General features: G+C 37.6%; 1 long non-coding RNA gene across 1 annotated transcript; it reads left to right on the top strand.

The window, feature by feature from the left end:
• The first annotated feature begins 330 nt into the window (after positions 1–330).
• LOC309841364 lies at positions 331–14,584 on the top strand. The gene is made up of 4 exons (XR_014299086.1): positions 331–508; positions 4,270–4,390; positions 6,120–6,225; positions 14,465–14,584. It is a non-coding gene; the product is annotated as an uncharacterized lncRNA (long non-coding RNA).
• Positions 14,585–14,735: the final 151 nt, after the last annotated feature.

Here is a 14,735-nt window from a genome sequence, read left to right as displayed (position 1 = left end):
TATATGTGAAAAATACTTTGCGAATGAAAACAGTCTGGCTCTGTGCTCTTGGAACAGTTTTACCTGCCTCTATAAAAGTACTTTTCACTCATTCACATTATAGTTATTGGATTGGCCTTGTCTTCTCACCCAGTGGGCCTGGGACTCTGATGCCGACTGTTGTTCAAGGGGAGGGATCAGGTCTAAGTGGGATTCTGCTATGTTTCAGGGCCCATGAGGACCATTAAGGACGTTTAGGAGATAGTAGGAGAGAGGGAAAAAATAGGCACTAGAACTAATGAGACCATATAATGGATTACATTCCAGAATGAGCTGGTGTTGCCTTTGGAAGCCAACAAGAGCATGTAAAGATTTTTGAGCCATCAATGCAAAGAGCTGGATCCCTAATTTTGGGCATGAACAGAAAGGGAACTCTACTACACACCTTTGTCTACTTGTTTCCCTCTAATACCACCCATTCAAATATAGATGTCCAGCGTCCAGCCAGGACTGAATTGGGGCCATCATGGTAAATATTATTCTTTACTCTATACCTAGCATCTATTCTAGTACCAAGAAAATTGTGAGTCAATAGTACATGCTAATTCAGTACATTAATTTAAACATGTAAGAGGTTGTGTGTTCACTTTGGTTAGAGCTCTTGTTTCTTAGATAGTCCCAGGGGAACCCTGAATTGTAAGAGCAGATATAACAGAGAAAAACAAAGGACCATACGGATTTGTCACTTCCACCATCAAAATGACAAAGAGATGCATGACATGGTGAGAAAAAGAGCTATTCTAAAATAGAATTGGCTTTCATACAAGAGAATGAACTGTGGACAGGGTGGAAGGGAGGTGAAGGTAGGGTGGGCATCAGGCAGAAGCTGCATGACCACCTGAGGGCAATGGAATACAGGGATGCCTGCCCTGAACCAGAGTTGGACCATATCATCATCCCCACCCCTGTCTAAAGCAGAACGACCTGTTGGTGGGATTTTAAAAAATTCATTTCTGTGCTTTCTATTCAGAAATTTTGATTTAGTACATTTGAATTGCAACTAGGCATCTCTAAATTTTAATTAACATACAATAAAAGCACCCATTAACGTGTAAATGTTGATGAGTTGATGTATATGCATGCATATAATCAAGATAGAACATTTACATAACTCCCCAAATCTCTCTTAGATTCTTTGTGGTCAGTTGTTCCCTTCTCAGTTCTAGGCTTCCAGTGATCTGATTTTTGTCTCCATAAATGAGTTTGCCTGATCTAGATTTGATATGCGACATCTATAGCATGAACTCATTTATGTCTGGCTTCTTTCCTTCAGCATAGTGTTTTTGATGTTCATTCATATTTCTAGGTATATCAGTACTTTGTTCTTTTTATTGTTGTGCAATATTCTGTTGTATAGGCATTCCCCAATTTATTTATGCATTCACTCATTGATAGGTATATGGATTGTTTTTAATTTTGCCCATTATGAATAAAATTACTATTAGTGATTCTTTGCAAGTCTTTGTGTGGACATTTTTATTTCATTTGGTGAAAACCTAGCAGTAGAATTATTGCCTTTTATGATAATATCTACATAACTATGAAAACTGTCAGATTGTTTTCCAAAGTAGTTGTACCACTTACATTCCTTGCCAACAATATGTGACAATTCCAGTTGTTCTACATTCTTGCCAATACATGGCCTTGTCAGTCTTCCTAATTATATGATTTAATTAAGTAGTAGAATCTTATTGTGGTTTTAATTTTTGTTTTTCTTGTGGCTATGTTGAACATCTTTTTGTGTGCCTATTAACCATTTGCATATCCTTTTTTCTGCTGTGTCTGTTCAATCTTTTGTCCATTTTCTATTGAGTTGTCTTCTAGTTAAGTTTTAAAAGTTCTATATGTATTCCAGATACAAATTCTTTGTCAGATGTAGGTATTATAAAATTTTATCCCTGTCAGTGTCTTTCCTTTTAGATTTTCTTAAAAGTGTTTATTATAATGGTTGAATCAAATCCTCCTGAAATTCATATGTTGAAGCTAACTCCTAGTACCTCAGAATGTGACACTAGTTAGAGATCCTGTCTTTAAAGACATGATCAAGTTAAGATGAAACGGGGTGGATCCTATTCCAATCTGACAGGTGTCCTTATAAAAAGAGGAAATTTGGATATACAAGGAGACACCAGGAATACATGGGTATAAAGGGAAGACCATGTAAGGACACAGCCAGAAGGCAAGCCAAGGAGAGGTCTTAGAAGAAATCAAACCTGTTGACACCTTGATCTTGGTCTTCTAGACTGCAGAACATTGAGAAAGAAATTTCTGTTGTTTAAGCCACCCAGTCTTTTGGTGTAATATCTTATTATGGCAGTCCTAGCAAACTAATATAGTATCTTTCCAGGAATAAATGTTTTCAGTTTTGTAGTCCAATTTATTGTTTTACGGCTTGTCTTTATTGTGCCCTATCTGAGAAATCTTTTTTTAACTCAAATTTGTAAAGATTTTCTCTTACGCTATTTTCTAAAAGTTTATAGTTTTAGCTTCTACCTTTTAGGTTCATAATTTATTGAGAATTAATTTTTATATATGTTGTGAGAAAAAAAATGGAGTTTATTTTCTGTTTCAGGTAGATATCCAATTGTTCTAGCACCATTTGTTGTAAAGACTACCTTTTCCCTGTTCGGTTAGTTTGGAAATCAATTGACCGTACATAGGTAGGTCAGTTTCTTGGCTCTTTGTTCTGTTGCACTGGTCTGTAACCAAGGATGACTTTTTTATTAACCTCCGTAAGTGATTCTAAAACACAGCCAAATTTTGTAATCTCTAGAATGGAGGATCTAAGAAACCTAAGTCTTAATTTTATGAGAGCTCACTCAACAAGTACCTGTGTCTGAGTCAGTCCTAAAAAGGCAGGAACTGATAAAATAGATGATCTCCAAGAATCTTAAAGTGTTTGTCTTCTCTCTTGGCACTTGAAGTCACCCTGAGTTCAAAGCAGGTATTGATTAAAAGTGATTCTCATGTTAAGAAATATTGTTTGGTTGGTGAATATCAAATTGGGAGCAATTGTTCTTAGAAGCATTGTTAAATGGCATTAGTATTCATTCATAAGCATCTGTTAAGTTGTGTTGTATCGATACAAGCTAAAATGGGTATTACTTAGATGCAAAAAAATTTCTTCCATTTGATATAAGAGAAGGAGCAAAAGAAGTCCTGGGGATAGAGGCAGATGGACAGAGGAAGTAGTAGAAAGCCCAGCTCAATGTTTACCACAGACTGTATTTTTTAATAGATACAGTGTCCATAATATGCTGAATAGTATCCAACACATATTTGATGCTGGCTGGTTAAATGAATGTGTTGAGGAAACAGAAGAAAAGGGTTTAGAATATGTATAACAGAATCAGAGTAATGAGGTATCCAGTCAATAACACAAATATCTAGAGGCACCTGGGTGGCTCAGTGGGTTAAGCTCTGCCTTCGGCTCAGGTCATGATTTCAGGGTCCTGGGATCGAGCCCTGCATCAGGCTCTCTGCTCAGCAGGGAGCCTTCTCCCCACGCCCCCCACCTGCCTCTCTGCCTACTTGTGATCTCTGTCAAATAAATAAATAAAATCTTAAAAAAAAAATAACACAAATATCTAGAGGGTAGCAATTTAATGATGTAGTTAAGAGCAGAATCATTGGAGTCAGAAGATTCTAGGTTCAAATACTGACTACTTACCAATGGTGACCTTGAAAAAGGTATTTAATTTCTCTAAGCATTAGTTTCTTCTGTGAACATTGGAATAATGGGTATTTTTTTGTTGTTGTTGTGAATACTAAGTGAGCAAAGATTTATTTATTGTTTCTCTTTGTAGCTATAAATTCTACTCCTTAAGGGAAAGGACTGTGTTCATGACCTTATTTTAGAGCATAGAAAAATGCTAGATATTTACTTTGTAAATATTTGGTAAATGAGTGACAACACATGAAATACTTAATACTGTGTTTTGTATGTAATAAGCCCATAGTTAATAATAACCCATGGTTATTTTTCTTTTTATTCCATTGCAGGAAGGACAATATTACAGTCAGCTAATTCCCCATTGATGACAGCAGCTATCTATTATAAAAATAAACAATCCAATTATATCTGTTGTAGTTAGTGTAGGTACAGTTCATTAATGGTCCACCTCTTGATGGATATTCATAGGGTCACCAGCTGTAACTCTGTCATATGCAATTTTCATGCTGATATTTGAAATGGTCAATTATTGGTTCAAATGACATTTATTTCAACAGGACACATTTCCATGGATGGCTGAGCACTGATGAATGCATTCCAAATAGAATTAGCACCACATCTTGGTTGTTTCCATTATGAAATGTGCACGAAGAAAGACATCAAAGTCTCTTCCCTAATGTATGTACGGCTCTATTTTCCACAGTCATTAACAAAATTTAGAGCAAACAGCCCATTCTAAAAGGCTAAGTGTAAAGAAGTCTGATTGTGAATAATAGTCAGTGGATTCTAAAGCCTCAACAAGTGCTTGGACAATCTTGGTTCTCATTTGTTATTAGGTATTAGCCATTAAATAATCAGATCAGAACTAGAGTTCAGAGGCTTTGTAAATTCATGTGACTCTTACCTAAAGGCACAAAACAGAGACAGTGTGAGTGTTTTTCTTTGATAACGCAGCACAAACATATTTTCAGAGAAATCAAAATAGTGGCATCCTATTCATCTTTTTTAAGTTAAATATTTGAGGTTCAGCAATGCAAGGAAGGCCACATGTTAAACTCCATTAGTCTAGCAATTTATGGGATAGTATTTGCTGACACATACAATGTTTTTGAAAGAATGGGCCTATTTCACCGGTTAAGTGGGGTTGGGTAAAAGGGACCTTGAACACTGGTTGAATAGACCCAAATGCTGTGATTTGAGGGAGGGCCAGCGGAAGAGCTTGTTAAAAATCACAACCTGTTCTCTTCCTTTTCCCTTATCTATTCTTCTCAGTTTGGCTCAAGCACCAGAAATGCCTACCTTTACGTACACCTTGAGCTCAAGCTATTGAAATCTCTTACAGAAATGCAAATATATTATCTTAAAGAAGTTGGTATTTTAAAAATCACTACTTAATTCTTCAATCACTGATAACCCAATTTGGTGCTTTTGGTTAAGTGGCTGACTCTTGGTTTCCACTCAGGTTGTGATCTTAGGGTCCTGAGATCGAGCCCCATGTGAGGCTCCGTGCTTCGTGCACAATCTACTTGAGACTCTTTCCCCCTCTTGCTCTGCCCCCTTCCCCTTGCTCACTCAAGTGCTCTCTTTCTCTCTCAAATAAATAAATAAAATCTTAAAAAATAAAGGCTAGGCTTTAGAATCAGAAAGATGATCTGTGTTCATATCCTATTTTGCTGCTTTCAAACTGGGCACATTATCAAGAGATTCACACTTTGTACTGACAAAAATTCTGAAATTGAGCTATTTTTAAAGTGTAATATTTATTTTGTTATTCTGTTCAATTAGCCAGCATATAATAGTACATTATTAGTTTTTGATGCAGTGTTCAGTGATTCATTAGTTGCATATAATACCTGGTGCTCATCCCCACACATGCCCTCCTTGATATCCATCACCCAGTTACCCCATTCCTTCAACCCCCTCCCTTCTGTAACCTTCACTTTTGTTCCTGGAATCCAGAATCTCTCATGGCTTTTCTCTCTCTCTGATTTCTTCCCACTCAGTTTTCCCTCCCTTCCCCTGTGGTCCTTCATGCTATTCTTTAATGTTCCACAGATGAGTGAAACCATATGATAATGGTCTTTCTCTTCTTGACTTACTTCACCAAGCATGATCCCCTCCAGTTCCATCCATATCAGTGCAAATGCTGTGTATTCATCCTTTCTGATGGCTGAATAATATTCCATTGCATATATGGACTACATCTTCTTTATCCATCAAATGAAGGGCATCTTGGCTGCTTCCACAGTTTGGCTATTGTGTACATTTCTGCTATAAACATAGGAGTGCATGTGCCCCTTCTTTTCATTATGTCTGTATTTTGGGGTAAATACCTAGTAGTGCAATTGCTATGTCATAGAGTAGCTCTATTTTTAATATCTTGAGGAAACTTTGTACTGTTTTCCAGAATGGCTGTACGAGCTTGCATTCCCACCAACCATGTAAGAGGGCTCCCCTGTCTCAACAAGTATTGGCAAGGATGTGAAATTGAGCTATTCTTGACAAGAGAAAAAGTAAGTCTTTACTGAATAACCAAAGATCCTTTTGATTACTGATTCCAAAAACTGTTCATGCTTCATACCAGGGAATATTTGTGAGTCTTACGAAATATGAAATGTTAACTTCCATAGTCCCTTAAAGGATTGCCTTCATGAACTTGTGTTTTCATGTTATACTCTCGGTTTTTGTAGAAAGCTGCATCCTAAAGCTAGCTGTTAGATTAGCTTGGGAAAATGCTATCTGCCATGTCCCTTCCTGTTTCCTGTAAGAGGAATTCACAGAAAAAAAAAGTCTTTTAAAATCCAGCATAAGACATGCTTTGTTACTTCTAAGGAAGAGGTATGTTTACTTTTTCCTAATACTGAAAAATACATATTTACTTTTGTCTTTCTTTTGGCTGCCACAGAGACAAAGTCAATATCAATTCTATCTCTTGTATATGTCCTTTATGACTAACATATTTGTGTTCCTTACTTGGTCTTAACAATTCTCCTCTTATATTTTTATTGTTGATCTGAATCCAAATATTTCTAATTCATAATTATTGTATTTATTGAATTCTATTTATAAGCTGTCTTTAATAGCAAATATAGTAAATGAATTATATCCCATCCTGTTCATTACAATTAAAAAAAAATAAAAGAAAGAAATCTTTTAACACTTAAAGGAAATGGTAGACGAGGCTGTCAATCAAGGTGTAGTAGTTATCTATTGCTGTGTAACAAACCACTACAAAATGTAGTAGCTTAAATAATAATGATAATATTCATAATCATAATCATTATATTCTTGCTCATGTATCTTGTGCATTAACCAAGCAGTTTTGCAGTGAGTTGGTGGATCAACTATTTGATAGTCTGTGACCTTCCTCATGTGACTGGTAATTGTCAGGTTGGTTGGCCTAGTAGACCTCAGATGGGTGACTTGTCTGTTGACTTGATCTCTTACCCTCCAAGAGACTAGCTTGTGCTTCTTCAAGAGGATGTCTCAGGGCAGCAAGAGAGGATAAGTGACCTTAAGGAAGAATTTTTCTTGTTTCTATGTCACATTTGCTGATGTCTCTTTAAGCACAGCAAATTACACAGTCACTGCCAGTATTAAGGAGTGGAGAAATAGATTCCACTTCTTTATGGAAGGAATGGTAACATCATCTGCAAAGGGGTATAGATACAGAGATGAAAATAATTTGTGGCTAATTGCAATCTACCACATAAAGTCAAGATAAACTGAAGATAATAGGTCTTCAATGAAAGACATATGGGATTGTCCATATCTTGGCTATTGTAAATAATGCTGCACTACACATAGGGGTGAATATGTCTTTTCAAATTAGTATTTTTGTTTTCTTTGGGTAGATACCAAGTAGTGGAATTACTGGATCATACGGTAATTCTATTTTTAAATTTGAGAAACTTCTATACTCTTTCTCATAATGGCTGTACCAATTTGCATCTCTAGCAATAACTCACAAGTTTCTCCTTTTCTCTACATCAACACCAAAACTTGTTATTCCTTGTTTTTTTTTAAATTTTTTTTATTTTAATCATTCTGACAGGTACAAAGTGATATCTCATATAGTTTTAATTTGCATTTCCCTAATGATTAATGAGCATCTTTTCATGTGTCTTTTGGCCATCTGATAAAGAAAATGTGGTATATACACAATATAATTGTAAGGACCTATTTAGCCAGAGGCTTCCATCCAGGTTAAACAAAAACCTTATTGTTTAACCCTTAAATTGTCCCTGCTCCCCTTCCCCCAGGGAACTTACTTAAAAATAAGTCCCAGAAACCAGCCCCAGGTAACAAAGCCCAGATACAAGGATGGGTCAGGCCAGGTGGAGACATCCGATCAGTGGGGGGTTGCATACTCTTTCCCTAGCTACCAAGGAGTATGGGCCCCACCCTTTGGGAGCCTTGTGGGTGCCAATTCTAACCAAGGTGATAGGCTAGGTCAAATGTCTACTATAGGGTAAATTGTAATTCAATTGGTCCCCTAGCATCACTGTGCAGCTTTCTCTGTGTGTTACAATTTCACTGGTCACCTGTGCATGGCCAGGCCCAAATGCATGGCCTTTGCCTTTAAAAACTAGTCTGTGAAACAGAGAAAGGTCTCCCTCTTTTGTAAGAGGTGCGGCCTTGAACATTCGGTTTGATTCTTGATGCTTGGCATAAAATAAAGCTTTGCTTGGCTTTCGCTTTGTATCAGTCTTGCCCCTTTAATCATGGACCCATTATTGGGGGACCTAACAGTAATATTACTTGGCCATAAAAAAGAACAAAATGTTGTCATTTTCAGCAATATGATTGAACCTAGAAGCTATAATGTTAAATGAAATTAATCAGTCAGAAAAAGATAAATACCATATGATTCCATTCATATGTAGAATTTAAGAAACAAAAATGAACAAAGAGAAAAAGAGACAAGGACGCAGATGCTTAAACAGAGAACAAGCTGGTAGTTGCTAGAGGGGAGGTGGGTGGGTGGATGAGTGAAATAGATAAAGGGGATTTAGAATACCCTTATCATGATGAGCCCTGAGAAATGTATAGAATTGTTGAATCATTGTACTATACACCTGAAACTAATATAACACTGTATGTTAATTGTACTTGAACTAAAAAATAAATACATAGAAAAGAAAAACAGAAAAGGAGGATATGGGAATCAATTATCAGTGTTCATTGAGCCCTTACCATGTACAAGCTGTTTGTATTTGTAGAGCACTAGGTTTAGGGGAGAGAGACTGTTTCAACTCAGAATGTGAGTCAGTGACAGAGGATTTTCCATGAGATCGTCTGGGCAGGATTCCATGTATCTCCTTTGTAAATTCATGAACTCCAGTTCTACCTTCCTGTCTCAACATTGGTCTTGGCCTCTGGGCAACAGAGATAGTAGAAGGTAAAATAGTTGGTGTAACAGACTGTGAAGTTCTCAGGCTACTACAGAGAAGAGGAATCTGTTGATTTTAGGAGGTTGCAGGTGTGGTCTTGCTTTGTGTATGATTGAGGAATCTGCCAATGCAGGGATGTGGGAAATTAAAATTCACCACGGACAGTTTATGGTTGTATCCCCCTTTGTGCATTAAGGATCAAGGAATTTTATAGGATCTCAGAATTGGAAAAAAAATGTCAGATATCATAGAGTCATATCCTGTTTGCTGCCCTTGAGTACTTGTTTCTTCCAGGTAAACAGCATACCCCTCGCTGGGCTCCCAGTTCTGTTTCCGGACTCAGCCGTTTGTCCCTGACTTTGAACCAGCATGTACCAATGCTTCCAGACCATTTCTGGGGCTCTCACCCCCATTTAATGGGATGGGGCCGGGGTCTCTGCTGATCAAGTCTTAGTGAATGGGGAAGAAAGTTAGTGCAGGAAGGATAACCTTTTGTTTGACTACTCAAACAAAGTACTTCAGGTTGAACTTCAGGAGAACTTCAGGTTCTGATCCGACAGTTATTGAATGCTTTCACTGTGCCAGACTCTATGCCAGACGATTCCACATATCTTTTGATCTAATCCTAGTGGCTCTCTGGCCAAGATCAAGTGGAAATTCCAGAGACTAAGCTTGTCACTCTCAGATTGCTATGCAAGGAGAAAAATACATGAAAAATCAGTTGCGCCTAACACTTCATATTTTAAAACAAAAATACAACCTTTTTCTCTTCAGACACTTTGGATTCCTTCTTTTGAGGATGGAGTGGCAAGGTCTTTGCATTCTGTCATAGAGTGAAAAGGGGAGATATAAACTGGGTACAAACCGCGATAATCGGGCTTTTTAAAACTGTATTCAGTGTGCATGAACACAATCTAAACTAGGCTCTTCATTCAGACTCGGGAACCTTGATGGATGAATATTCAAAATTCATTGATGAGTTCCATACCCTCTTTTCAAAGATCAGTGCCAAGTCCTTCCCTTAATTATACTCTGAACAAAATAAGATATGTAGAAGAAGAGAATGTATTTTGAATTTCTATTCGCTCTCATCCCTTCTTCTAATTACACAAAGCATCTTTTGTATGGGAAATGCAGAGACAATTTTCTGCTTGAGAATGAGGGCAGGCTTCTTTTGCAAGTCAATGGCACAGTCGTTATGTTTTTAGTTAGAGACAAAATGACACTCTGTAGCAAAGCACTTGGTTACTCCCTGCCTGAGAAGTTTCAACTTTCAGATCAGCTTCAAAAATTTAAATAGGGAGTTGTGTTCATTTTTGTGGATTTCATGAGTTACAGGATGTGAGAGGTGTAAGATGCCAAAGATGGGGATTCACGTGGGCCAGAAAATAGAAGAGACTTTGTAAGTTCTAAGAAGTAGAAGAAAGTTTTCTCGAGAGAAGTCATCCAATAACCCATTCACCAGTGGATGGAGTAAAAATATAAGTAAATAAAAAATTTTAAAAATGGATCCTGTAACCATCCATTACTGCTCTGATAGTGGATGCTCTTAAACATCAGACCAAATTTCTGAGAGTGGTAAGCAAGGAGATAAGCACTCATGAACAGAATATTAGAGAATCTTGATTAGAACACCTACTGCAAGTAAGAAATAGTTAGAAAATAATAAAAATGGCCTGAAACAGAAAACCACAGGGCAAAAATATAAAGAGATTCTTGAGAAGTGTAAGGAATATGAAAGAGTTGGAAGAAATCAATGTTACTGTCTGGATAAGTCCTCAGGTATGTCTGTGCACAGTTAAGACCATCAATACTTAGAAAGGGTAAGGAGAAGGGATCCTAAGATGATGCAAGTCACCTTTAATATGTTACAAAGCAGAAAATGTCAAGCAAAGAGAGAAAACATAGGCAGTAAATTGGGATGTGAAGCTGAGAATTGAGGTAGGTGCTCTAATGGGTCATAAAGGGCAAAAAACAGGAAAAAATAATGTGAGTTTCCAAAGAGGATATGGGAAGACAGGACTATTGTAATAGCTGACAGTCGTTGAGTGTTTTTGTGGACTAATTTCTCTCTTAAAGCAGTATGTTCATTTATTCCTCATAATTCCTTCAGATAGGTATAATTATGACCCTTTTTAGGTAGATATAATTATAATCCTCTGGACTTTGTAGTCCAGAAAACTAAGGTAGAGGAAGGATAAGTAACCTTCCCAAGGTTACATTGCTAACAGATGGCAGAAACAAGAGGAAACTGGGTCCAGAGTCTGTGTGCCTTCCTACTACACTACACTACCACCGTTATAATCACTCTTGATTGTCATGCCATTCATCTCTGCGTGGCCCTACAGATCAGGTGAGCCAGGGACATGTTCTTAAAACACTTCATAGTATTAGACAGATATAAGGTGGTTCCTAATACCTTATAATTTATTTTACAAGCTTTAGAGAAATGGTTCAAGCCCGAGTTGGATTTGTTAGTCCATTGTTATTAGAACCGAAGTAGAATTAGAACCAAAGTAGAATTGGGGGCCACTTGGTTATTTTGTCATTAATTTGCTACATCCTTTACTTAGCTTGATTTCAAAATGATCTTTAATTGAATATTACCTTTATCTTTAGAGTTCAAAAATCTATAAACTGCCTCTGGGTTTAAGAGTCACGATCTGCAGTAGGGGCTCTTAAATAACAACCAAAGGATTTTTTTTTAAAGAAGGATCTGATTAATTACTTTTGAATATGGAATAAGTGGCCCCAGATCTCTCTTGTTCATTGGATTTTATCAATACCTGTAAGAGTGTTTGTGAGGTAGAGAGAACACATGTGAGAGGCCACAGAATAAGGAGAGAGTTGGGATCTACAAAGCCAAGGCTTATAGAACCAACATAGCGGTTAGGTTGTTTAACTTTCTCCTCCAGAAAAGGTCAGTGCTACCCAAATCTCCATATTCGAATGGAGATAGGGTATATTGGTGTTGTCCCTAAGCTTTGGCCAGCATCTATGGATTCGAATCAAAGAGGTTGGAGTCCTTGGCATTTTCATTACAAGGAGGTAAGGCAGCTCATTTTTTTCTTTTAAAGATTTTATTTATTTCACACAGAGAGAGAGAGAGATCACAAGTAGGCAGAGAGAGAGGGGGAAGCAGGCTCCCTGCCAAGCAGAGAGCCTAATGCGGGGCTTGTTCCCCAGACCCTGAGATCATGACCTGAGCTGAAGGCAGAGGCTTAACCCACTGAGCCACCAGCTGCCCCACCCCATTTGGCTTTTTGCAGAGGCGAAGCCAACTGATTGTGTAAAGGAACAGAGTCTACCATTGCAGGTAGGAAGTAAGTAGGGATTCAGGGACACAACCTGCTAAAAAGATAACCAGCTAAAAGATAAAACTCACATATTTTAAAATCAGAGCTGGATTTGGGTTCTGGATCTACTCCTTATAAGCAAACTATTTACCTACTTTGAGCCTCAGTTTCTACATCTCTAAAACAGGCATAATAATGTCTACATTGAAAGTATGTCATGCATATTAGTAAAAAGAGATATGTATGAAGCATTCTGTTCCTGATACACAGATGATGCTCAGTAAGCCAGCTGTTATTATTATTATTACCATGGTGATGATGATGATAATGATGTTGACCATTCAGAGTTATATACCATTCTTAGTGAAAAGCATGGTGCAAATAGGTAATAGAAGTGAGAGAGCCGTGGAGGAGGTATGCATAAACCCAGCTGTTCTATTTGGGCACTCGCGATGGAATTCAGGAGGGAGGTCAGCCCGGAAGACAGCCCAGTATTCAAATTATAACCCCTGCACACCCAGGTCAGAGCAACAGATTGAGTCTCGCCTTACATTTTCCTTACATATCATGCATAGTAAATCCTCTCCTGTGATGATACTAGGTCTAGTTCTCATCAATTTAGAAACAGACATGCATGAGTTGCATGTAACAGGGCTTCAGAACTCACAATCAGGGCAGGGCCATCAGCAGCTAGGGACTGAAAGATTGGTCCATTTCCCCCTCCCTCACTGGCTGCTGTAAGGCAGGTCCTCTAACTAACGTACATGCTGTCATTTAATAAGTAATGAAGAACAATATCTCAAGTAGCATCTCTTGTGTGTCATTGTCTTTTAAATAACTCAAAGGACTTGGGGAAGGTTGTATGCTGGTCTGAGATACTGCCAGCAGGAGACTTATGTATCTTATCACTTCCTTAGGTCGCAAACAAAAAGTTCCTCCTAAGAAAAGATGTTATTGGCTATCATTGATACACAAAGACAGATTAGTACCAGAGGGACATTGTGGAAAACAGAGAAGAAAGATGATTTGTATGATGATCTTGGTAAAAATGTAGATAGTTAATAATAATAGCAATAGCAATAATAGTAGCATATTTTTTCAATGCTAAGAAACTGTTGATGTGAGATTTACTGTCATTTGAAGATCAGTTTATTCTAGAGATTGTTGGTAGCAAAGGAATTGTATATACCAATTTCAGAAGCAGTAAAAGGAAAGATATCTTAGTGAATGTAATAGCTAATATTTTTTGAGCACTTACTAGGTTTCAGGCACTCTGCCAAGTGCTTTACAGTACTTATTTAATTATCACAACACTCTGTGTAGCTATTATTTCTATCAATATTATTATTCCCTTTATATAGAAGAATGAAAGGCTTAAAGTATGTATTAGGTAAGGTAGTGCTGTAACAGATAAACCCTGAAATCTCAAGGGTCTCTTTGAATAAAACAATTTCAGTGTCAGAGAAAGAAGGTAGTGTTGGTGGTGGAGCAGGGTGGGCCTCATAGTCATTCAGAGATCTAGGCTAAGAGAGGTTTTACCACCCCCAACACATGGACGCTGTAGTTTCTCTGGACATCAGTATTCCACCAGGAATCAAGGAAGAGAGCATAGAGGTTGATTTAACGGGCCAATGCAGAAAGTATACTCTCTTGACCAGAACTCATTCATGTAGCCCCTTCTAGATTTAATAAAGGACGAAAATGCAGTTGCCGACTCTGCAACCACTTCATAACAGAGCTCTACTGTATTGAAGAGAAGGATACAGCCAGCCCAGCCACATAATGGTTAAGCAGATTACTGTAGATCACATAAATAACAAGTGACAGGGCGGGGATCTCAACACACCATGATAGCAGAACCTACATTCTCAGTATTCCAGCTGCACTGGGGCGAGAATAGTTGATAGAGGGAAGCATGTGGGTTGTTGTTCTTGTTGTTGTTGTTTTATGTTGCCTTTATTCTCAGCCACAACTTGAGGAGCTCAGAAAAAACACGATGCCCTGCTGCCTCTTTCTTAAAAAGATAAAATTGCCCAGATGATGCGGTGTTTTTTTTTTCACAGTGACTCACCCAAGATTGCTTTAGTTCAGCAAATTGTATCACATCATGAAATAGAATGACATCTTTGAAGCCACAGCTCCGTATTTCTTGAAGCGACATGTAAGAAATGGAAAATGAGCCTCATTTTCTGAAGAAGGTGGGAAAATAACTTAAAAAAAAAAACAACATGAACTCAAATGAAATTTTTATTAAGACATACCCTGTTCAGTCATTGCTACCCTAGTTTTTTTAAGGTTCAGTGAATTCTGTGCAAATTTTTCTGATTCATATGA

This window comes from Mustela nivalis (assembly GCF_964662115.1).
Source record: "Mustela nivalis genome assembly, chromosome: 9".
NCBI classification, from domain to species: domain Eukaryota; kingdom Metazoa; phylum Chordata; class Mammalia; order Carnivora; family Mustelidae; genus Mustela; species Mustela nivalis.
This window is presented reverse-complemented; position numbering and strand designations above follow the sequence as displayed.